This window comes from Pongo pygmaeus, chromosome 1 (genome assembly GCF_028885625.2).
Source record: "Pongo pygmaeus isolate AG05252 chromosome 1, NHGRI_mPonPyg2-v2.0_pri, whole genome shotgun sequence".
NCBI lineage: Eukaryota > Metazoa > Chordata > Mammalia > Primates > Hominidae > Pongo > Pongo pygmaeus.
This window is the reverse complement of record NC_072373.2, coordinates 222141612-222165945: the sequence shown is the minus strand read 5'-3', so window position 1 is coordinate 222165945 and position 24334 is coordinate 222141612. Positions and strand designations below refer to the sequence as shown.

The 24334-nt window shown below is 46.1% G+C and overlaps 1 protein-coding gene and 1 non-coding gene across 3 annotated transcripts in view; one reads left to right on the top strand and one right to left on the bottom strand.

The window, feature by feature from the left end:
- Nucleotides 1-9148, bottom strand: part of SLC2A5 (solute carrier family 2 member 5) — a 47809-nt gene extending 38661 nt beyond the window's left edge. Inside the window, exon 1 of one of the 2 annotated variants that reach the window (XM_054440624.2) lies at nt 8109-9148. The gene's annotated coding sequence lies outside the window, so the exon portion shown is untranslated. Of the gene's footprint in view, nt 1-7765; nt 8083-8108 lie in introns of those variants that run through there. The other variant, XM_063668175.1, reaches the window with a different exon arrangement.
- LOC129023877 (small Cajal body-specific RNA 16) lies at nt 5776-5959 on the top strand. Its single transcript, XR_008496963.1, has one exon. It is a non-coding gene; the product is annotated as a small Cajal body-specific RNA 16 (non-coding RNA).
- Nucleotides 9149-24334: the final 15186 nt, after the last annotated feature.

Here is a 24334-nt window from a genome sequence, read left to right as displayed (position 1 = left end):
CTGCCACCACGCCTGGCTAATTTTGTATTTTTAGTAGAGATAGGGTTCCACCATGTTGGCCAGGCTGGTCTCGAACTCCTGACCTCGTGATCCGCTCGCCTCGGCCTCCCAAAGTGCTGGGATTATAGGTGTGAGCCACCACGCCAAGGCTTACAAGTGGGTTTTTAAAAGAAAAAAGGAAGGCTGGACATGGTGGCTCATGCCTATAATCTCAGCACTTTGGGAGGCTGAGGCAGGCAGATCGCTTGAGCTCACGAGTTTAAGACTAGTCTGGCCAAAATGGTAAGATATTGTCTCTACAAAAATACAAAAATTAGCCAGGCATGGTGCTGCACGCCTGTAGTCCCAGCCACTTGGGAGGCTGGAGTGGAAGGATTGCTTCAGCCTGGGAGGTGGAGGTTGCAGTGAACTGAGATAGCGCCACTGCACTCCTGCCTGGGCCACAGAGTCAAAACCTGTCTCAAACAACAACAACAACAACAACAACAACAACAACAAAACAGAAAAGGCTGGACGCAGTGGCTCACGCCTGTAATCCCAGCACTTTGGGAGGCTGAGGCAGGTGGATCGCCTGAGGTCAGGAGTTCAAGACCAGCCTGGCCAACATAGTGAAACCCCATCTCCACTAAAAATACAAAAAAAAAAAAAAAAAAAAAATTAGCTGGGCTTGGTGGCAGGCACCTGTAATTCCAGCTACTCGGAAGGCTGAGGCAGGAGATCATTTGAACCTGGTTGCAGTGAGCCGAGATCATTCCATTGCACTCCAGCCTGGGCAACAAAGGTGAAACAGGGAGACAGGGAGGGAGGGAGAGAGGGAGGGAAGAAGGGAAAGAAGGAGGGAAGAAGGAAGGAAGGAAGGAAGGGAGGGAGGGGCAATGGGAGTGTTGGTCCTGATCCAGACCCCAAGAGAAGGTTCTTGGACTTCATGTGAGAAAGAATTCGGGGTGAGTCCATAGAGTATGGTGAAAGCAAGTTCATTAAGAAAGTAAAGAAATAAAAAAAAGGCTACCCCATAGGCAGAGCAGTGGCCTGGGCTGCTCAACTGATTATACTTATAATTAGTTATTGTTCTTTGCTAAACAAGGGGAGGATTATCCACTAGTTTTCTGGGAAAGGGGTGGACAGTTCCCCAGAACTGAGGGCTCCTCCCGCTTTTAGGCCACATAAGGTAACTTCCTGAGGTTGCCATGTCATTTGTAAACTGTCATGGCACTGGTGGGAATGTCTCTTAGCATGCTAATGTATTATAATTAGCATATAATGAGCAGTGAGGACAACCAGAGGTCACTTTCATCACCATCTTGGTTTCGGTGGGTTTTTGTGGCTTCTTTACCACATCCTTTCATCAGCAAGGTTTTTGTGACCTTGTGCTGACTTCTTATTTCATCCTGTGACTAATGCCTAAACCTCCTGGGAATGCCACCCAGTAGGTCTCGGCCTCACTTTACTCGGTCCCTATTCAAGATGGAGTCGCTCTGGTTCCAATGTCTCTGACAGGAGGCGAGAAAGGGAAAGAAGACCTCATATTGGGTACAGTGTACAGCGCTGGGGTGATGGGTGCACCCAAATCCCAGAAATTACCACTAACGAATTTATCCATGTAACCAAGAACCACTTGTATCCCCAAAAACTATTGAAAAACATTTCATTTAAAGAAGACACAGTTCTTTACCAAGAATTTACATCAAAACCATGTAAACTGTAGATGGACTCTACATTGTTCTTTGTACCGTGAATTCCAAAACCCTGAAGAAAATGGGCGAGGCAGCTATCAGGAACAAAATGTCGTCAAATAGCTGCCCTGGACGTGGGTGGGGAAGTGACTCAAGTTCCCACTCACGTCTCTCTGGGCCTAATAAATTTTGCGAACCTCGCAGGGCTCACACTGCTCGGCTGTTTTTCTTTTCCCACATTCCAGGTTTAGATAAGGAAGGAATCATTAACAGATTCAGAGTGGACCTGACCACCCCACAGTGCACTTGCTTTGCTTTTGGCACAGGCAGTGTATCTCGTCTGGGGAAGGGAGAGGGGTGCATCCAGTCGATTGACACAGGACCTCCCAACTCCAGTGCCCACGTGCGGTGTCTCCCTCTTCCTCTTCTGTGAAAAGCCACACCCCACCTTGGGCATGCCACCTGGCCGCCGGAACCCAAGTCTGCAGGGAGGGTCCAGAAAACGTGCGCCTTCCAAGTTTATCTTCCTTCAGGAGCCAGTTGTGTATTCTGTCCTCACTTGCGCTCCCTTCCAAGCTCCTACTAGATGTCCCCGAGGCACAGAGATTGTTGATCACGCTCTGATACACCTGGGGTGTAAACTTCAGAGACATGACAAGGTGCCTATGTGTTTTCTTACCAAGAACAGAATTTGACCTCGCCTATCAGAGTGCACGTGCACAGGAAGGGCATGCTCCTGGAGAAGCACAGGCAGAAGACGTGAAAGCCGGAGCAGCAGAGGCTCTTCAGGACCCAGGGGGCTTCTGTCGGTTACACATTACCCTGGATAGACACTCCTCTTTTTATTTTTGATTTATTTGTTTATTTTGTTGAGACAGAGTCTCATTCTGTTGCCCAGGCTGGAGTACAGTGGCGTGATCTCAGCTCCCTGCAACCTTTGCCTCCTGGGCTCAAGCGATTCTCCTGCCTCAGCCTCCCGAGTAGCTGGGATTACAGACGTGAGCCACCATGCCCAGCTAATTTTTTTGAAGTTTTAGTAGAGACGGGGTTTCACCATGTTGGCCAGGCTGATCTCGAACTCCCGACCTCAGGTGATCTGCCCACCTCCGCCTCCCAAATTGCTGGGATTACAGGCATGAGCCACCACGCCCAGCCGATATCCCTCTTTTTAAAAACATCATAACATAAAACTTATCATTTTAACTGTACATTTTTAAATAAATGTACCAGTTGAGTTGTGGTAAGTATATTCGCATTGTTATGAAACAGATCTGCAGAACCTTTTCATCTTGCAAAACTGAAACTCCGTCCCCATTAAACAACTACTCCCCATTTTCCCTCTCCAAAGCCCCTGGCAACCACCATTCTACTTTTCTGCTTCTACGAATTTGGGCACTCACGATACCTCATGTAAGTAGGATCATGCAGTATTTGCCTTTTTGTAACTGATTTCCGAAGACTTAGAGCATGTCTTCATGAGTCCTTCATGTTGTAACATGGAACAAGATTGCCTTCCTAAGGCTGGAACATACTCCATTGTGCACACACCACATCTGGTTTAACCATTTATCTGTCAGAGGTCACTTGGGTTGCTTCTATTAATACCTTTGGCAATTGTGAGAAATGCAGTTATGCGCATGGGTGTACAAGTATCTCGCTGAGCCCCCGTTTTCAATTATTTTGGATACATACCCAGAAGTGGGATCACTGGATCACATGATAATTCTATTTTTAATTTTTTTTAAGGAATCACCATTCTGTTTTCCACAGTAGCTACACCATTTTACGTGCTCACCAACAGTACATAAGAGTTTCAGTTTCTCCATATCCTCACCAACACTTGTTATTTTCTGGGTTGTGGTTTTTGTTGTTATTGTTGTTGTGGTTTTTGTTTTCGGTAGCAGCCATCCTAACAGGTGTGAGGTGATCTCTCATTGTGGTTTTGATTTGCATTTCCCTAATGATGAGTGATGTTGAGCATCTTTTCACATTCGTGTTGGCCATCGGTACATCTTTGGAGAAATGTCTATTCAAGTTCTTTCCTAATGAGACCACTGTCTTTGATCACAGAAAATGAGACCAGGCAGGCCATAAATAATATCCAGTGGTGTGCAGGAGCCAGCTTATATATAATGTGAAAACAAATAATTCAAAATCAAAGCTGTTGGAAATTGGAATTATTTTGAGTCTTAAAGGAATGTGCTTATGGGACCTTTAATCCCTCTCGCCTGGGATGATAGGTGTGAGTCACTCCGCCTGGCCTTGAATAAACTCCTTTAAACTGGATTCTAATGCTTTCAATTATTTCAGGTTGCCAATAACCTCATCAAAATGAAAAAGTGGTGGGTGAGGTTGCTCATGCCTGCAAACTCAGCACCTCAGAGGCCGAGGTAGGCGAATCACTCAAGCTCAGGAGTTAAGACTGGCCTGGGCAATGTGGTGAAACCTCATCTCTACAAAAAATACTAAAAACAAATAAACAAACAAACAAAATTAGCTGAGGGTGGTGGCACATGCCCTTGTTCCCAGCTACTCAGGAGGCTGAGGTGGGAGGATCACTTGAGCCTGAGTGGTCAGGGCTGGCGTGAGCTGTGATCATACCACTGCACTCCAGGCCGGGAAACAGCATGAGACCTTGTTTCAGAAAAAAAAAAAAAAAACACGACCAAAACAAAACCCACACTTTTGTGCCTGAAAAGACATTATCAAGAAAGTAAAAAGATGAGCTGGGTACAGTGGCATGTGCCTATATTCCCAGCGACTTGGGAAGCTGAGGCAGGAAAGATCAGGAGTTGAAGTCCAGCCTGGGCAATGGAGGTAGACTCCTTCTCTTAAAAAATAAAAAAAAATAAAAAGTAAAAAGACAAGAGACTAGAAGAAAAATTTTTGCAAATCGTATATCTTATAAGGGTCTGGTATCCAGAATATATAAAGAATTCTTACAACTCAACAACAAAAGACAAACAACCAAATTCAAAATGGGCAAAACACTTGAATAGATTATTTTCTCCAAAGAAGATATGCAAATGACCAAGAAGCACATGAAAAGATACTCGGCATCATTACTCACTAGAGAAATGCAAATCAAAAACAAAATGAGGTATCACTTCACACATTAGGATGGCTATCATACTTAAAAAAAAAAAAAAGGGAAATTAACTAGTGTTGGTGGTCAGGTGAGGTGGCTCACATCTATAATCCCAGCACTTTGGGAAGCTGAGGTGGGTGGATCATTTTAGCCCAGGAGTTCAAGACCAGCCTGAACAACATGGCAAAACCCCGTCTCTACTAAAAATACAAAAATTAGTCAGGTGTGGTGGTGTAATCCAGCTGTACAGGTGCAATAAACCTGTAATCCCAGCTACTTGGGAGGCCGAGGCACGAGAATTGCTTGAACCCAGGAGGTGGAGGTTGCAGTAAGCTGAGATTCCACCACTGCACCCCAGCCTGGGAGACAGAGCAAGACTCTGTCTCAAAAAAAATAAAATAAAACAAGTGTTGTTTAGAATGTGGAGAAATTAGAACACTTGTACCTTGCTGATGGGAATGTAAAATGGTTCAGCTACTGAGGAAAAAACAGTTTGGTGGTTCCTCAAAAAGTTAAACATAGAATTACCATATGACCCAGCAATTCTACTCCTAGATGTATACCCAAAAAGAATGAAAAACATGTACTCAAGCAAATACATGTACACATATGTTCGTAGCAGCAGTATTTACATAGCCAAAAGGGGGAAACAGCCAAAATGTCCATCGGTGGATGAACAGGTAGGCAAATTGTGGCACATACACAATGGAATACTATACAGCTATAAGAAGAAATGAGCCAGGCACAGGGGTGCATGCCTCTAGTCCCAGCTCCTCAGGAGGCTGAGGTGGGAGGATTGCTTGAGTCCCAGAGTTCAAGTCTAGCCTTGGCAACATAGGGGGACCCTGTCTCTAAAAGGAAAAAATCAAAAAACAGAAGTACTGATACATGCTACATGAGCTTCAAAAACATGCTGAGTGAAAGAAGCCAGACAGAAAAAGGTTGCATATTGTAAGATTTCATTTATGTGAAAAATATAGATAGAATAGATAAATCCATAGAGAATGCAGATTGATGGTCTGGGGAAAGGCTCCTATGTTTTTGAACCTGGCCAGTTGTGGGTACAGTCTTGTACCAGGCAGCCCAACCCTGACCTAAAGTAAATTCCCAGAAGTCTTTCCTGGGTTTTGAATTTGCAGTAACAGCTGTGGGCATTCTAGGAGCAGTTCGATGATCATGTATGATACTGCAAACAGGACAAAAAAAAAATGCAGATTGGTGGTTGCCAGGGGCTGGGGGCAGGGGGAATGAGAAGTGACAGCTAATAGGCACCTTTTCCTTTTGGGGTGAAGAAATAGATGAAGTTATTCATTAATTGTGCAACTCTGTGAATATACTAAATGCTGCCAAATTGTTCACTTTCAAATTGTTAATTTCATGTTATGTAAATTTCACCTCAATACAAAAAAGAAATCGATACTAGCCTGGGTAACACCGCAAGACTCTGTCTCAAAAAAATTGTTTTAAAGACAACTACTTTGCTGGGACATCATTTATCTACAACTTACAGAACTGTAAGCTCAAAGGCAACGCAAGGGCAGGGCCCTGTTGGATCGGGAAGAGTATGCTTGAAGCAATGCAATTTTCCACGAAAGCGCACATTTTTCTCCACAGTGGTTTGAAATCAGCCATGGTGAAAATGAGACAGGAATAATACAGGGTGGTCTCAGGAGAATAGAAAATTCCAGGCAGCAGTTTTGCATGGCTAGCAAAAGGAAACTGTTGAAATAGCTGCAGAAGTAGGGGCCCTGAAAAACAGGTGGGCCAAGCTGGCTAAGGCCGACTGAAACCAACATAGCACTGGATTTGACCTAGGTGTCACGTAGGACCTCATTATGTGCTCATTAACATACTAAACCCTGCTGGGTTCGGTGGCTCATGCCTGTAATCCCAGCACTTTGGGAGGTTGAGGTGGGCAGATCACCTGAGGTCAGGAGTTCAAGACCAGCCTGGCCAACATGGTGAAACCCCATCTCTGCTAATAATACAAAAAAATTAGCAGGGCATGGTGGCACATGCCTGTAATCCCAGCTACTCGGGAGGCTGAGGCAGAAGAATCGCTTGAACCCAGGAGGCAGAGGTTGCAGTGAATCAAGATCACACCATTGCACTCCAGCCTGGGCAACAAGAGTGAAACTCCATCTCAAAACAAACAAACAAACAAACAAAACATACTAAACCCGGCCGGGCACAGTGGCTCACGCCTGTAATCCCACCACTTTGGGAGGCCGAGGCGGGCGGATCATGAGGTCAGGAGATCGAGACCATCCTGGCTAACACGGTGAAACCCCGTCTCTACTAAAAATACAAAAAATTAGCTGGGCGAGGTGGCGGGTGCCTGTAGTCCCAGCTACGCGGGAGGCTGAGGCAGGAGCATGGCGTGAACCCGGGAGGTGGAGCTTGCAGTGAGCCAAGATGGCGCCACTGCACTCTAGCCTGGGCGACAGCGAGACTCTGTCTCAAAAAACAACAACAACAAAAAAAACAAAACAAAAAACATACTAAACCCACATCCACCAGTGCCATGACAGTTCCTGGGACATCCATATTTGGCATAAAAACAGGTAACACCACAATTTTGAGAAACCCTCCCCTTTTTCCAGGAATCTTCATAAATATCCCACCCCTTGGTTAAAGAAACCCATAAACGTGGAAGCTCCCAACCCCGCTGGGTGCAACTCTCTCTTGAGTAGGCCCGAACTCTCCTTTCTTGAGTGGGTACTTTTGCTTTGCAATAAATCTCTGTACTTTCACTATTTTCTGACTTGTCCTTGAATTCCTTCTGGCAAAGGTGTCAAGAGCCTGGACACCGCCTGCAGTTAAGGTCCCACTGGCGTTTGGGGACCTCCCCTAGCCCACTGGCATCAGAAACACTATACAAATCAGCTCACACTATAAATCAGCCCCCGGCCCACCATCCCAGCCTGCTGGACACGTTCCAGCACATCATGGACTCTGGTACTACATCAGGCACCAGGTCCAGATAACACATCTTGCATCTCACCTGGGATCTTGAGGAATATGCTTTGGAAGCCAGCAGCCCTATGGGGGCAGCCACACCATGTGAGCATCGGCCAAACCCTTGGCGACCCTGGAACCAGACTATCCTCCAGCCCCCGTTGGTCTGGAAACCGGCAACAGCCCCATTACCTGGGAGCTGGTTAGAAAAATGCAAAAAACACTTCACTCCAGACCTGCTGAATCAGAACCTGCATTTTGGCCACATCCCTGGTGGTTCAAGCTCACATTTAAGTTCGAGAAGCTCTGCTCTAGGCTTTTCCTGAACGCGGCGCACCAGTGATTCCTCCCGGCCCCAAGGCCTCTGTGCCCAACCAGGGCTGACTTACCCCTGGCCTTGCACAGCACCCGCAGGACTCTCCTTGGTGTTGATGTGGGTGCTGGCTGACTGCCACAGCACTCTGTGCCTGCTCTCCAACTCTGTCACGCGTCTGCTTTTCCTCCTGGGATAATGTGGTGCTGGTGTTGATGAAAAGAGTCAAACTGTAAAATATTTTTAGAGATTTATTCTGAGCCAAATATGAGTGACTACGGCCTGTGACACAGCCCTCAGGGAGTTCTGAGAACATGTGCTCAAGGGTACAGCTTGCTTTTCTACATTTTAAGGAGGCATGAGACATCAATCAAATACATTTAAGAAATACATTGGTTTGGTCCAGAAAGGCGGGACAATTTGAAGGTGGGGGAGGGTTCTTCCAGGCTATAGGTAAATTTAAACACTTTCTGGTTGACAATTGGTTGAATTTGTCTAAAGACCTGGGATTAAACAGAAAGGAATGTCTGTAAGATAAGAGGTTGTGGAGACCAAAGTTTTATCATGCAGATGAAGCTTTTTAGCTAGCAGGCTTCAGAGAGAATAAGTTGCAAAATGTTTTTTATCAGCCTTAAAGTCTGTGTTGCTGTTGGTGCTGGAGAGGTTTGATGAGGCATGTTCGATCCCCACTTCCATTATGGCCTGAAACAGTCTCTCAGGTTAAGTTTTAAGAGCCCTGGCTGAGGAGGAAGTTCATTCAGATGGTTGTGTCGGGAGGGCAGCTTAGAATTTTATTTTTGGTTTACACTGCGGGGGCAGTGGTGCAGGACGGGGCAGGTTTGCTCCCCTCCAGGCCAAGACAAGTGCTGGCTGCAGAAAGCTTTTATCTGCTGGTATTTGAAAAGCTTTCCCCAATGCAACGGGCCCAGGCAAATCCTGGGTTCTGCTGTCTGCCAGGGAGAAAAGCTGAAAGGAGGAAGGGTCTGATCTCATCTCTGGTATCATGGTCCTAAGAAATTGCTGGAAATGCTTTCCTCATTAACAGGTACTGCCCAACAAGAATAAGTCTTCCCTCCCAGGTCCTCTGTTGACTGCTGAGGATGGGACTGGGGCCCTGGGAACAAAGGAAAGGAACTAGTTAATATGAAGTGGGACAGGGAGTTCAATCTTCATGATCACTTGGATAATGCAAGAAAGGCTAATTAACAGGGATAATGACAGCTGGACCTGCTCTAGGGCTCTTTCTCCAGCTTAGTCATTGCCTGAAGTGTAATTGCCGATGGGTTCTTCCTGCCCCGCTACACAGACAAAGTCAATTGACTGAAACCATGGCATTGCAGTAAAGAAAGAGTTTAATTGCTTCGAGGCCAGCCATGCCCTAAGGGAGAGGGAGTTACCACTCAAATTAATCTCCCGGAAAGCTCAGAGGCTAGGGATTTTCTTTTTCTCTCTCTTTTTTTTTTTTTTTTTGAGATGAAGTCTCACTTTGTTGCCCAGGCTGGAGTGCAGTGGCACAATCTTAGCTCACTACAACCTCCTCCTCCCAGGTTCAAGTGATTCTCCTACCTCAGCCTCCTGAGTAGCTAGGATTACAGGCATGCACCACCATGCCTGGCTAAGTTTTGTATTTTTTTAGTACAGATAGTGTTTCACCAAGTTGGTCAGGTTGGTCTTGAACTCCTAACCTCAAGCAATCCACCCACCTTGGCCTCCCAAAGTGCTGGGATTACAAGCATGAGCCACTGCACCTGGCTGAGGTTAGGGATTTTCAAAGATAGTTTGGTGGGCAGCAGACTAGGGAATGGGTGCTATTGATTGGTTGTGGAATGCCATCATAAGGGTATGGAAAATGGTACTGGTGCTTGACAGAGCAGGAGCAACACCATTTTGAGCAAACACCACCATCCTAAGTTCCACTTGATTAAAAAACCTCTAAATCCAGCCCCAAAACATCAGCCTAATGGCTAATGTCAGCATAACCAGAAACATTCCAACCCTAAGATAAATCCCTCTCTGACCAGAAATATGCCAACCCCAAGACAGCCTCCCCTGTGACCAGAGACATTCCAACCCCACAATAAACTTTCCTTCACATAGAAACATTCTGAACCTATGATAAGTCCCCTCTTTCAAAACCCTTAAATATCCTTAGTCTGTAAGAGAGAAGAGCTGTCTCACCTAACTCAGCCAGAAGCCCCTTTCAGGTTTGTTTTCTCTAAAATAAACCTGTCCTTAACTGTCAAGCCACATTTTGTGTTTCTTTCTTCTTTCTTTCTTTCTTTTTTTTTTTTTTTTGAGACAGTCTCGCTCTGTCGCCCAGGCTGGAGTGCAGTGGTGCAATCTTGGCTCACTGCAAGCTCCGCCTCCCGGGTTCTCGCCATTCTCCTGCCTCAGCCTCACAAGTAGCTGGGATTACAGGTGCCCGCCACCACGCCTGGCTAATTTTTTGTATTTTTAGTACAGATGGGGTTTCACCGTGTTAGCCAGGATGGTCTTGATCTCCTGACCTTGTGATCCGCCCACCTCAGCCTCCCAAAGTGCTGGGATTACAGGTGTGAGCCACCACGCCCAGCCTCTTTCTTCTTTCTTTAAGTCTTACATTTGGACACTTGGTGCCAAAACCTGGGATGGGTCTTGGCGGCAGAGGCTCTCTTGCAACCCAAGAGGCAGTGGACAGCAGCAGCCCTCATCCTGAGTTAACTCCTGGATCCTAAGAGCCTCTGGACACCCGCCCTGTCTTTTCTCTTATTTCACTTTTCAAGTGATTTGTGTGAGGAGGACAACTAATCTGAAGGGACTATGAGGCTCGGGCCAGGGCTACTCTCCGGTGGGCTCTGAAAACCCTCAGGTCTCAGGAATCCACCTCCAACTGCCCGCAACAGGTATTTCGCTCTCTAGCACTTGCTCCCTTTTCCTTCCTCTTCTCTCTCTCTCTCTTCCTCGCGTGCCTCCAGTCCAGGAGGCCCTTTGCCAATTCCAACTGGAACATCCAACATTTGGCTTACGGGGGAACCTAAAGCCAAAGCATTTAGGTTTTTATTACGAGACAGCCTGGCCCCAATACAAATGAGATAATGACAGTTGATGGCCTGAAAATGGCACCTTTGACTTTCAAATTCTCAGGGACCTTAACAACTTTATAACCAGGAATAGCAAATGGCAAGAGATTCCCTGTATTCGGGCTTTCTTCTATCTTAGATCCTGACCCTCCTTATGCCAAGCTTGCACCCCTCATGAAATCCCTGTTCTTAATGAAAATCCTCCCTGGGTTTTTCCTTCCTCCAGAACCCCTCCTCTGAAACCCCTTTTGACCCTGCAGATAAACTCCCTCCATATTCTCAACCCTCTGCATCCACTCCTTACCCACCCGAACCCTCCACCCAGCTGGCCCCTCCTGCTCCCAAGCCTTTACCACCAAACCCCCTCCCTTCTCCTTCTCCACCTATTAGCTGTTTGAAAACTACTCCAGCCCCTTGGGTGGCTGCAGTCTGCCGACTACCCCTGGTGGTGGCTTGGCATCTGGCCAACTGCCACTCTCTCCTGCATTCTTCACCCGTTACCCACTCAAAAACTACGTCAGCTGAGTATAGTGGTTCATGCCTGTAATCCCAGCACTTTGGGAGGTCAAGTGGATCACGAGGTCAGGAGATCGAGACCATCCTGGCTAACACGGTGAAACCCTGTCTCTACTAAAAATACAAAAAAATTAGCCAGATGTGGTGGTGGGTGTCTGTAGTCCTAGCTACTCAGGAGGCTGAGGCAGGAGAATTGCTTCAACCCAGGAGGCGGAGGTTGCAGTAAGCCGAGATTGTGCCACTGCACTCCAGCCTGGGCGATAGAGCAAGACTCCATCTCAAAAACAACAACAACAACAACAACAACAAAAACTACTTCAGCCAGTCAAGCCACTCCTGCCAGTCTTCCTTTCTGGAAAGTGGTTGGGATTAAAGGCATCACTTGCGTTCATGTCTTTTTCTCCATCTCTGATTTGTCACAAATCAAACAGCGTGTGGGATCTTTCTCTGAAAATTCCTCTCATTATCGCAAGAAATTCCTGCACATAATTCAGTCCTTTAACTTGGCATGACATTCATATAATTCTAACCTCCACCCTCACTCCTGATGAAAAAGTGTGCATCTGGCATTCAGCTGAAATACACGCAGATAAACTCCATAATCAAGCCCCTATACACAATCCGGTGGCTAATGATGCAGTTCCCCATAGAGACCCAAACTGAACTTACCAACAGGGAGACGCTGGCATCAGATAAAGAGACCACACGATTACCTGTCTCCTTGTGGGCATGGACGAAAATGCCCATAAGGCAGCTAATTATGAAAAACTTACAGAAATTACACAAGAGCCCCAGGAAAATCCTACCCTTTTCTTATCACACCTCATTGAAGCTATGCTAGAACATACCAATTTGGACCCAGAATCTAGAGAAGGTCAAACTTTTCTCCACCTCCAATTTATTTCCCAATCCGCCCCAGATATCTAGAAAAAATTATAAAAATTAGAGAAGGGTCCCCAGACATCTCAGTGGGACCTCCTAAATACAGCCTTCCATGTCTTTAACAACAGAGACAAGGAACAAAAAATTCAAAAAGGCAAGCATCTCTGTTTAAAATACCAGATGCTTGCCTCTGCTGTCCAAAAGTCAATTACACAAAAGCCTCCCAACAACCCAAAAGGAAACTCCCCCACCTCTCTGGGAGTTTGTTTCTGATGTGGCAACCCTGGACACTGGCCAAAGGCTTGGCCTAACTCCCGGCTGCCCACCAAACTGTGCCCAACTTGCAGTCTTTGGGAACACTGGAAAATGGACTGCCCCCAGTGGGAACACCTTCCCCGTTTGGGTGCCACTCATAATGAAGACCCCTGACCATCACAGGAGGAAATCTCTTCACAGCTGGCGCTGCCCATGGAGGAATGAGGGTGCCTGGGATTCTTCACCCCCACATCTAGTGAGTCCATGGAACCCAGGGTAATTTGGACAGTATCCATTAAGATTATTTCCTTTTTTTTGGATACTGGGGCGAGCCTATCAGTACTAACTGAATATGAAGGCCCATTAGAACATTCATCCGTTTCTGTTGGCGTGAAGGGCGTATAAGAAACCAAACACTGCCACTATACTGCTCATTTCAGGGAATCACCCTCACTCACTCTTTTTTGGTCATTCCTCACTGTCCCACTCCTTTATTAAGAAGGGACATTCTACACAAACTAGGGGGAATCATTCATTTATTGGCCCTACACCAAAGCCACTCTTATGTACTATTATGTCAAGAACAGAACCCCTCCTCAGACATTCAACATCAAACAGACTTAAATCCCAAATTCCTCAGCCAAGTAAACCCCATAGTATGACTGACTTCTCCATAATAGCTACCCACCATTCTCCAATCCAAATTTCACTGAAGAATCCTAAGCACTATATAGTGGTCCTATAATAACCCCTCAATCCTTAATGGATTATGGGGACTCAAGCCCATCATCTCCCAACTTTTGGCTGCCAATATTTTAATCCCCACCTATTCTTCCCACAATAATCCTATTCTCCCAATTAAAAAACGGGATGGCTCCTATAGACTGGTTCAGGATTTGTGACAAATCAACTCTGCTCTTGTTCCTGTTTATCCGGTTGTCCCAAACCCCTATTGAAGGGGTGGGTTACCCCTCCACACTTGTGGGTGTTTCTCGTTAGGTGGAATGAGAGACTTGGAAAAGAAAAAGACACAAAGACAAAATATAGAGAAAGAAATAAGGGGGCCCAGGGGACCAGCGTTCAGCATATGGAGGATCCTGCCAGCCTCTGAGTTCCCTTAGTATTTATTGATCATTCTTGGGTGTTTCTCAGAGAGGGGGATGTGGCAGGGTCATAGGATAATAGTGGAGAGAAGGTCAGCAGATGAACACGTGAACAAAGGTCTCTGCATCATAGACAAGGTAAAGAATTAAGCGCTGTGCTTTAGATATGCATATACATAAACATCTCAGTGCCTTACAGAGCAGTATTGTTGCCCGCATGTCCCACCTCCAGCCCTAAGGCAGTTTTCCCCTATCTCAGTAGATGGAACATACAATCGGGTTTTATACCGAGACATTCCATTGCCCAGGGACGGGCAGGAGACAGATGCTTCCTCTTGTCTCAACTGCAAAGAGGCATGCCTTCCTCTTATACTAATCCTCCTCAGCACAGATCATTTACGGGTGTCGGGCTGGGGGACGATCAGGTCTTTCCCTTCCCACGAGGCCATATTTCAGACTATCACATGGGGAGAAACCTTGGACAATATCTGGCTTTCCTAGGCAGAGGTCCCTGCGGCCTTCCGCAGTGTTTATGTCCCTGGGTACTTGAGATTAGGGAGTGGTGATGACTCTTAACGAGCATGCTGCCTTCAAGCATCTGTTTAACAAAGCACATCTTGCACAGCCCTTAATCCATTTAACCCTGAGTTGACACAGCACATGTTTCAGAGAGCAAGGGGTTGGGGGTAAGGTTATAGATTAACAGAACAAAATGGAGTCTCCTATGTCTACTTCTTTCTACACAGACACAGTAACAATCTAATCTCTCTTTCTTTTCCCCACACCCTCTACCCTCCTATCCCAACACTAGCAACTTCTCTGTATTAAGCCTTAAAGATGCCTTTTTAACTATCCCTCTACATCCCTCCTCTCAAAATCTTTTTGCTCTCACTTGGACTGATCCTGACACAGGCTGCTCCCAACAACTCACCTGGACTGTCCTCCCCCAGGGGTTTAGGGACAGCCCTCACTATTTCTGTCAGGCACTTCAATTAGACCTCTCCCAACTACCTCTACAACCTAGCATTTTGCTTCAATAAGTGGATAATTTACTCCTTTGCAGCCCTTCCCTAAAATATTGTATTCAACACACCACCAAGCTTTTAAATTTTTTGGCTGAATGGGTACTAGGTATCCAAAAGAAAGGCCCAATTAACATCTCCGAAAGTTTCATACCTAGGATTAATCATAACTCTGAATATCCAGGATATTCTGTCAGCACAAAAGCAACGTGTTCAACAAATCCCATTTCCTAAAATAAAAAGGGACTTACTTTCCTTCCTCGGATTAGTGGGATATTTCTGAATATGGATAGCAAATTTTGCCATTATTGCTAAACTCCTTTATTAACACACTAAAGGAAATCTTGACCAACTACTCACTCCCATCCCAGACCTTCTATCATGCCTTCTTGCACCTAAAATGTGTCTTATTACAGGCCCCTCCTTTAGGCCTTCCAAGCCCCCTAAGACCTTTTCATCTATATTTACATAGTTCTCATAATCAGGCCCTTAGACTTCTAGCCCAACTCATGGGAAACTCCCTCCAACCAGTGGCATATTTTTCAAAACAACTGGACCCCGTTTATAAAAGCTGGCCTCTTTGCTTAAAATTTTTGGCCACAGCTTCAATAATTACGCACAAAAGCTCACGTTCTATGAACCTCTTCGGGTATTTCCTTCTCACAGTCTACAAGATATGGTCAGCCATAAGGTGCTCACCTCCATCTCATCCTCTCATGTGCAAGTCCTATATTCAACTCTCTCAACCCTCTATCTCTCTTCCTGATGCCCCCTGCCAATCCTACCACTCTTACCTTCAACGCCAATTTTAGACCCCGACCAACACTCATGCTGTAATCTAACTGAAAGGTCTCTCACCATGTTTTACCACCTTACTTCCACTCACATAAAAGGAGCCCCAGATTGGTTTATAGATGGGAGCGCATCAAAAAATCCTCCCTTCAAAGCAGGATGCACCATCATTGAAGGGTATCATGATAATATCCACTTTCTCCCACCTAGAAAAGTCATACAGTCTGCTCCCTTGCCTTTGGGCACGTCCTCCCAACAAGCAGAACTAGTTGCCCTAATAAGAGCACTAGCTCTAGCAAAAACACACACACTTTAATATATACACCAATTCTAAATATGCCTATAACATTATTCATTCTGGTGCTCAAATTTGGAGTGAGTGGGGCTATCTCATGGCTCAGGGAACCCATATCATTAATGGAAAACCCATCAATCATCTATTAACGGCAGCTCTACTTCCAGAAAAGGTTGCAGTTATCCATTGCAACGTACATCAATCAGACAAAAGCCACATTTCTTTAGGGAACTATGAGGCTGACTTGGGTAAAACATGCCTCAACCAATCACCCAATTCCCCAATATCTATTTCCCCTCATATAACATATCCCCTCTTTTTATCCAGAACACCAAACACAACAACTAATCACGGTGGGGGCACAATTCAAACCCTACATACTGGTTCATACAAAACAAATTAGTCCTACCTGACCCTGAATAAACAACTCTTCTACGGGACATTCACAACCTCTTCCACACTAGCCATTCCCCTCTACACCATTTCTTAAGTTTACATATACACTTAACCCCAGATATAAAGGAAGAGTTAAAAGCCATTTCCCATCAATGCTCTATTTGCCAAAAAGCTTCACCCCACTCCAATACCCCCTTCTTTCCCAACCCACCAAGCCAGAGGACACCTTCCAAAATAGGATTGGCAAATTGATTTTACCCATATGCCCCCAGTAAAAAGCGTTCAATTTCTTTTAGTTCTGGTTGATACCTTTTCGGGATGGGTTGAGGCCTTTCCCACAACAAACAAACGAGCTTCTACTGTTGCCTCCAAATTAATAACAGAAATTATCCCCAGGTTCAGGGTGCCTCTTTCTTTTCAATCTGATAATGGTCCTGAATCCATTTCTCAAATTACTCAAACACTTGCAGGAGCCCTACAAATTGCCTGGAAGCTAAGCATCCCCTATCAACCTCAGTCTTCAGGAAAGGTTGAGAAAATGAATGGCATTCTAAAAAACACCCTCACCAGGTACTCACTCCAGACATATAAAGACTGGGTTACCCTTTTGCCTTTAGCCCTTCCAAAAATTTGGGTGCTCCCATGTAAGCCTCTAATGCTCAGACCCTTTGTACTCATGTATAGGAGACCACTCGCCCCTTTTGCTGCACCTCAGGGTCAAGCCCCACCTCTACAAACCTCTCTCGTTTCCCCTCTTCTGCATAGCATCTGCCATTTCATTTGGGAATATGCTGACAAATACTTGCCACAACCCATCGCCAACTCCTCTAATCCCTTCCTACAGCCAGGAGACTGGGTTCTAGTAAAAGATCTCAGCCATACCCCCAATCCCTACCTCACACCTAAATGGAAGGGACCTTACCAGATCATCCTTACTACACCCACAGCAGCAAAACTCCAGGGACTCCCCAACTGGTTTCATTTTATTTCTCTCAAGAAAACAGACTTCCCTTCACCACATACTCAAACAACCAAATCTAAAACCCCTTCAGCCTTCTCTTATATCTCCACAGGACCAACTTCCCTTTGCCTCACCCAAATCCTGGAGGAAAAGGAGGAGGAGTTCACATAAGCCGCTTATGTCTCTTTCTCTCCCAAACTTTCATCACTTCCTAACCAACCTTACTACAGACTTTCAGTGGTATGCTTATGAAACTCCCATTGTACATCCTGATCAGCTCCTCACTATTCTATGGGACCTATGGCTTCAAGGAGCTTTCCAGGACTTTGCTCCTACCCAAATAACCTTTTTCTCTTTTTGCTTGTTTCTTACAATATAAATTCCCTAATCACATCAACCTCACCAATACAACCACTCCTTACTGCTCAAACTAGAACTCTCTATAAACCTTACACAATCTTTCTTGTGGCAAGCTAACTGTTCCTTTTTTTCGGAGTCCTGGATGTGCTTACTGCTGTCTTCCTCAGCTTACACAGCCCTTCCTGCACCCCTTCATGACCTTTTAACAGGAAACATAACCCTAATCTATCAACTCCAAAAAGGAGCTTCGTTTTTGGAAAAAGCTGACATGCTGGTCGGCAATTATCCCATTTCCAGAGCATATCAGGCCAACAAATTATTTCAAACCGATTACAACTCCCTACAACACCTTAAGCCCCAAGGCCCTCCCATTGAAGGGCCCATAACTAAACACACCCCGCTTTTACAACAAGCCTCACTTTGCTTTTCAGCCTCTGGGGGAAATTTCCCTGTAGGGTTCTTAACTTCTAACTAATGCAGCCACATTATCATTGTTAAGCACCCCTCTGACCATCAAACTCACCCGGTTGACTACCAAGTATTGCCTGAAGCGAACGGAGCATTCCTGCAACGGCTCCTTTTACTGCCCCTCCCCCCGGCCTAACCTCTTTTTCCCCTAATCCCCACCTTTTTCCGTGGCTCAGTATCAGTGGTGCAACATGCGACCACATTAGATGTGTTAAAAAAAACTCCTCCAGATGGGCACGGTGGCTCACGCCTGTAATCCCAGCACTTTGGGAGGCTGAGGCAGGCGGATCCCCTGAGATCGGGAGTTCAAGACCAGTCCGACCAACATGGAGAAACCCCGTCTCTACTAAAATACAAAATTAGCTGGGCGTGATGGCATGTGCCTGTAATCCCAGCTACTCTGGAGGCTGAGACAGGAGAATCGCTTGAACCCAGGAGGCAGAGGTTGCGGTGAGCCGAGATCACGCCATTGCACTCCAGCCTGGGCAACAAGAGGGAAACTCCGTCTCAAAAAACAAACAAACAAAAAAACAAAAAACCCTCCTCCTATACTCCTCCTATATCTCTGCTATGGTAGGTGTGTCTCCTTGGCCTCCTCCTTGTCCACCTGGAGTAACGAACCACAGGAAAGGAAAAATATCCCATCTTTAATTCACTTATTTTCTTTCCATATCTCTGCCTATATTTATGACAAAGGCTTATTCTTTTTGTGTGGCACCAACACATATCTTTGTCTCCCCACCAACTGGACCGGAACCTGTACCTTAGTTTTTCTGTCTTCCACCATTGGCTTAGTTCCTCCTAATCAGCCTTTACCCATCCCATCTGTCCAGTATGTTAGAAAAAGGAGGGCCATTCAAGTCATTCCTTTAATGGCCACCTTAGGTATAACCTCTGGGACTGGGTTGGGAGCAGGAGGATTAACCACCTCCTTAACATACTTTAAAGCTCTGTCAACAAAACTGCAGGATTCATTAGAAGATATGGCCCAAAGCCTTATATGAGTCCAAGACCAATTAGACTCCTTGGCTGAAGTAGTCCTCCAAAATAGACAAGGGTTAAATCTTATAACGCCTGAAAACTGGGGCCTCTGCCTCTCACTGGGTGAAGAATGTTGCTTCTGTCTCAACCAATAGGGCCTAGTAAGAGATGCTGCTAAAAAACTTAAAGAAAGGGCTAAAAAGCTAAGAGAATACCAAGACAACCAAGTAAATTTTTGGTTTAAACACAAACTCCTAACATGGGTCATCCCATTCCTGGGCCCTCTCCTAATAATATGCCTAGGACTAATGTTCTTACTCTGCTTAATTAACCATTTTCAAAGCTTTTTAACCAACAGGATCATGGCCATCTGACAACCAATTACCCAAAAACATCTACAATGGAGTTACTCCTATAATTAATCCAAAACCAAAGAACTCTCCGCCCTCCGCCCCCCAGCCCTCAGCAGGAAGTAGCCAGAAAGAACACGCCACCCCTCATCCTTTTTATAACTATAGGGACTGGATTGACAGAGTAGGAACATCACCGTCTTCAACAAACACCGCCATCCTACGTTCCCATTGATGGATGAAAAACCGCCTAAATCCAGCCCCAAAACATCAGCCTAATGGCTAATATCAGCATAACTGGAAACATCCCAATGCTAAAATAAACCCTCTCTGACCAGAAACATGCCAACCCCAAGACAGCCTCCCCTCTGACCAGAGACATTCCAACCCCACAATAAATTTTCCCTCACATAGAAACATTCTGAACCTACAATAAGCTCACCCACCTTCCAAAAAACCCTTAAATATCCTTAGTCTGTAAGAGAGAAGGGCTCTCTGACCTAACTCGGCTGGAAGCCCCTCTCAGGTTTGTTTTCTCTAAAATAAACCTGTCCTTAACTGTCAAGCCACATTTTGTGTTTCTTTCTTCTTTCTTTAAGTCTTACAGTGCTGAGTCCTCCTCTGGGTGGGGCCACAGGATGGGTTGAGTCATGAGTCCAGGTAGAGTTAGCCATCATCAGAAATACAAGTCTGAGACATCTCAAAAAGCAAATCTTAGGTTCCACAATAGTGATGTTACTTACGGGAGTAATTGGGGAGGTTATAAATCTTGTGACCTCTGGAACAATGGCTGGTAGTCATTTACCTATGCCTACATCTTAGCAGAATTCAGGCCCCTCTCATAATCCTAACCTTGTGGTCTTTCATTAGTTTTACAAAGGTGGTTTAGTTTTGAGAAGGGCTATTATCATCCTTGCTTTAAGGTTAAACTCTAAACTAAATTTCTCTCAAAGTTAGCTTGGCCCATACTCAGGAATGACAAAGGACAGCCTGGAGTTTAGAAGCAAGATAGAATCAACGATGTTGGATTTCTCTCACTGTCATAATTTTTGCAAAGGCAGCTTTAGAAGCACTAGATTTCATTTAAGCCTCAATATCACCCCATTTTAGATGAACCTGTGGCTGAGTGAGGTCAACATTTTCTCAGAGTAATACAAGGATAAATAATGGGCCAGGTGCAGCAGCTCATGCCTGTAATCCTAGCACTTTGGGAGGCTGAGGCAGGTGGATCACCTGAGGTCAGGAGTTCAAGACCAGCCTGGCCAACATGGCAAAACCCCATCTCTACTAAAAATACAAAAATTAGCTGGGCATGGTAGCACGTGCCTGTAGTCTCAGTTACATGGAAGGCTGGGGCAGGAGAATTGCTTGAACCCAGGAAGTGAAGGTTGCAGTAGGCCAAGATCACACCATTGCACTCCAGCCTGGACAGCAGAGCAAGACTCCATCTCCAAAAAAATAAATAAATAAATAAATAAAAGAGAGAGTCCACTTCTTGGCCTTGTGGCCAAGATCAAGTATAATAAACAATGGAGCCATAGTTGGAACCCAGTCTCTCTCTTTCCAGAGCCTCGTCGTTCGCAAACCTGGTCGTCGGGATCCACCTGCTTCTCCTTTCCTTGGAGAATCAAAGCCATCCCCTCAGCTTGTCTACTGTAAGATGACTTGATAAACACATGGCTGCCTTCATCAATATCACTTCACTATGCCCAGGAGATTCTTGTCTTGCAAGACAAATGCTGCAAATAACTTTATGGTTCACTCCAGGAACTTCCTGGAAAGATTCATCAGCTCTTCAATAGAAAGCATCCAATGATAGCTTAGACTCAAAACTCATTCAACTAGCCACCAGCAAATCTTCATCATGCTGTGCTCACATATGTGAAAGGATTACATCACGATTTGCTAACCCCAAGAAGGCTGAAAGACTCATCTGAAACTATATGTTTTGATCTTCAAAAATATGGACTAGGCGTGGTGGCTCACGTCTGTAATCCCAGCACTTTGGGAGGCAGAGGCAGGTGGATCACAAGGTCAGGAGTTCAAGACCAGCCTGGCCAACATGGCTAAACCCTGTCTCTACTAAAAATACAAAAACTAAATTAGCCAGGTGTGGTGGCTCGTGCCTGTACTCCCAGCTACTAGGGAGGCTGAGGCAGGAGAACTGCTTGAACCTGGGAGTTGGAGGTTGCGATGAGCCGAGATCGCGCCACTGTACTCCAGCCTGGGCGACAGAGCAAGACTCCGTCTCAAAAAAAAAAAAAGAATACCCCAATGTTGTTCTCTCCTACTCTGAGATCCTGCTAGTGAAACTGCCACTGCAAAATTATGACTGAGATGGTGAAAGAGATCTGACCTAACCAACTCCATCTTCCTTCTGACCTCCAAGCTGTTCTTGTTCATTCCTGGGCATGGGCTGAACTAACCTGGGGAGGAACTTAGTTTATAGTTTAGAAAAAAGAAGATAGCAGCCCTTTTCTCAAGGTAGACCCCCTTCTTGTTAGCCAAAAGATTAGAAATTATGGTTTAGCAGTCATGCAGCTGAGGATTCAAGATGCTGACCCTCCCCAAATTGCTCCTAGGTGTAACATCACTATTGTAAAACCTAAGGTCAGTGCCTGAGATATTTTGCAGACCCTGCACTTGATGGATCAGCTGGCACCAAATTGATAAACTGGCCCATCTCATCTTGTGGCCCTCACCCAGGAACTGACTCAGCACAAGAGGACAGCTTCAACTCCCTATGATTTAATCTCTGACCCAGCCAATCAGCACTCCCAACTCACTGGCCCCTCCCCACCCACCAAATTATCTTTAAAAACTCGATCCCCAAATGCTCTGGGAGACCGATTGGAATAATAATAAAACTCTGGTCTCCCACACAGCTGGCTCTGTGTGAATCGCTCTCTCTATTGCAATTCCCCTGTCTTGATAAATCGGCTCTGTCTAGGCAGCGGACAAGGTGAACCCACTGGGCGGTTACACTAGGGCCCTGCAATAGGAGTGCCTTTCACTTCCCTGGTAAGCACCAGCTTTGTCTTGTGTACAGGCAGTGCCAACTCCATGGGCCTATGACCCGTGCAGGTTCCAGGATCCTGCCCACAGAAAGGCAACTTCATATCTGGCCTGACACAGGGTAAGCACTCAGGAAACACCAGCTATTAGCTAGTGACAATGTCCCGACCCCGCCACATCTGGCAAATCCTTTTCCTCGTGGAGCCTGGATTCTGGACTCTCCTCCAACACGTGAGTAATTGTTTCTAGACCCACGTGCTTCATTCAGAAAGTGGTCCACCTTTCCCCCAAAGCTTCTCCTGCTATAGCTTTTCCTACGTGCAAGATCTAAGCCTCAGCTGCATGCTGGGCTGACCCTTGGATACAGCCTGACTCTGTGCCAGGAGCCTGGCAGGCTCTGGGGAAAATGCCTGGTAGAGTGGTCCCTGGGACTTATGGTTTCTGCAGAGACTGTGGCATCCCAAAGACCCGCTTAGAAGTCTATGGGAGCAGAAGGAGGTGACCCTGTGGGGTGTGAGCTGCATATGGGCAGAAGCAGAAGGGTCAGGCAAGAGGGAACGGTGTGGAGCAGTGTGGAACATGGAGCCTGGATTCTGAATGCATGCTGCATTTGCTGGGGTGAGGAAGGCAAAGAGAACTCCGGAGAAGAGGTCAGGGAAGAGGTGACAAAAGGTCATTGAGGGGAGACAGATGGAAAGGGAAAGGCGCATGGCAGTTGATGAGTGGAGGGTCACAGGACAGGGCCGGGAGGGGATGCTTCCATTTTCTCCCAGGTAAGCACATAGCATCAAGTTTAGAGATGCAAAGACAAAGGCAAGAGAGAATAGTTAACAAATCTCAGGGTGGTCGCGTCAAAGTAGCAGGACCAGGCCTGCTATTTTAGTATTACTTAAGTTTGTGTATGTTGTACCTTAATAACCAAATTCAAGATGCTACTTCTCAGGGCTATTCAATGCAGTTTTTGTTGTTTTGTTTGTTTTTTGAGACGGAGTCTCGCTCTGTCACTCAGGCTGGAGTGCAGTGATGTGATCTCGGCTCACTGCGATCTCTGCCTCCCGGGTTCACGCCATTCTCCTCAGTGCAGCTTTAACTGCACAAAATCCAGACAGTGGAAGAAAGTTTAGGAGCTTTTGGCAGCAAAATTCCCAAGGTGGGGCAGTTTCAAGAAAACTATGACCGGAAGGTGGAGCAGCATAGCCAGTGCAGACCTGCAAATCACAAAGCAAGGCAGCCAGCTCCAATAGATGCGTTTGAAGGGCTGCTCCCTTCCAAGAAGAGACCCTGGTGTCCCAGCAGTCCCTGACCACCAGGAGGCCTGCAGACGCAGCTGCAGCGGGTCACCACATGCGTGATACAACCATGCATGAAGGGTGAAGGGGTCGGCAGCTCAGCCCTGGAGCATCTCTCTTAATCAAGTTCAGCCCCAAGTCATGGGTGCTTGGAACTTGGACCTGTTGACCCTCATCGGCTCTATCTAGGCAGCAGGCAAGGTGAACCCACTGGGCGGTTACACTATGGTCCTGCTATAGGAGTGCCTTTCATTCCCCTGGTAAGCACCAACTTTGTGGACAAAGCCCAGGAATCTGTATTCTAATACCCTCTCCCTATCTCTCCACCCCCATGATCTTTATTAGGCAAACTCAGGGGAAGCTGGCTATGCCAACAGGGCGGCTGCCTCGTTAGCTACATTTGCCAAGAGAGAAGGGCAGAGCTGTCTTCTCCAGGTCTCAGCTTCACGGTAGGCTCTGGAACCACAGCAACACAGGCCAATGCGAGCCACCTGTCCTGCAACCGCCCCCTCCCCGCCCTGCACAACACATCAGGAGGCAATCAGTTTACCAAACACA